Below are 1,409 nucleotides of genomic sequence, written 5' to 3'. Positions count from 1 at the left end.
TGGGATCCTAACTCCTACTACTCAAGCCAACAATTTCGAGATCAAGCCTAATTTGATTGCCTTGATTGAGAGGAAACAATTCTCGGGTGGAAAGTTTGAGAGTCCTCATGAGCACCTAAAAGAGCTTGAGAAATATTGTGACACAATAAAGGCCAATGGAGTGACTCAAGAATATATTCGCCTCAAAATGTTTCCATTTTCGCTAATTGGGAGAGGTCTAGAATGGCTAGATAAGGAGGTGCCCCCTAATTCTCTCACGACATGGGACCAAGTGACTACGGCCTTCTTGAGGAGGTTTTATAACCATAGGAAGACCGCCGAGGCTCGGTCTTTGATTCAAGGTTTTCGCCAAAAGAGTGGTGAGTCTCTAAGTGCGGCATGAGAACGATACAAAGAGCTTCAACGTCAATGCCCACACCATGGGATACCCAAGTATCAACTCATTCACACTTTCTATGGAGGTCTCACACCTCAAGGAAGAACAAGCCTAGACGTCGCGGCCGGTGGTCCAATCATGAACAAAGGAGAGCATGAAGTGGAGTGTATTATAGAGGAAGCCGCAAAGCACTATGATGATTGGTACGAAGGAGAAAGGGATGCTACTTCTAGCAAGGGTGTTTATGCATTGGAGCAAGCCAACACAATCAACAACCTTTCTACCCAAATCTCCAAAATGACCAAGCAAATGGATGAATTGATGAAAGAAAGGTCCAACCCTCATGGTAATACCTCCCCTTCAACCAAGGGAGGCAATGGTATGGATACTTCCTCCCCCTCTTCTTACAATACAATGCCCCAAGGATGCATGTTTTGTTCTAATTGTGAAACCTATGATCATGATACCTCTCATTGTGTCTATGCTTGTGAAGTTCAACCCCCTTCCCATGAACATGATGGTAATATGGAAAATGTCAATGCTATGAATTTTGCTCCTATAATGGGAAATGTAGGAAACTTGAGGCCAAACTCCAATCAAATGGGGAATTGGAATCAAGGTGGAAACCGTGGTTGGAACCAAAGTGGTGGTGGTTATGATAACCAATACCATGGTGGGGGAGGCCCTTCCAATTTCAATGAAAGAGGCTACTCTAACCAAAGAGGGTATGGTAATCAAAACCAACAACCTAATTCCCGATACCATGACCATCAAAATCAAAATTTTGGTGACCAAGGTAACATGGGAAATAATCAACAAAGCAATGTTCCTAACCAAGGCACCGGAGGCAATAGGGGCCAATTTGTTTCTAACTATGCCCAAACTAATAGGCCTCCGGGTTTCCATCAACCCCAACTTCCTCCACCTCAACAACCTCTTCAACTTGAAGCCCCTCCAATAGATCCCGTGATGGCTAAATTAGATGCTCTTTTAAAAATGCGTGAGGAGGATCAAAAGAAACATGAAGAGGCCC

The 1,409-nt window shown here is 44.0% G+C and overlaps 1 non-coding gene across 1 annotated transcript; it reads right to left on the bottom strand.

Annotated features, from left to right (window-relative positions):
* Window positions 1–320: 320 nt before the first annotated feature.
* On the bottom strand, window positions 321–426 carry LOC145566264 (small nucleolar RNA R71). The gene has a single exon (XR_014095391.1). It is a non-coding gene; the product is annotated as a small nucleolar RNA R71 (small nucleolar RNA).
* Between the last annotated feature and the right edge of the window lie 983 nt (window positions 427–1,409).

This window comes from Chenopodium album, chromosome 1, assembly GCF_948465745.1.
Source record: "Chenopodium album chromosome 1, dcCheAlbu1.1, whole genome shotgun sequence".
Taxonomy (NCBI): Eukaryota; Viridiplantae; Streptophyta; class Magnoliopsida; order Caryophyllales; family Amaranthaceae; genus Chenopodium; species Chenopodium album.
Note: the sequence above shows the minus strand (reverse complement) of the source record. Positions and strands in the feature narration are given on the sequence as shown.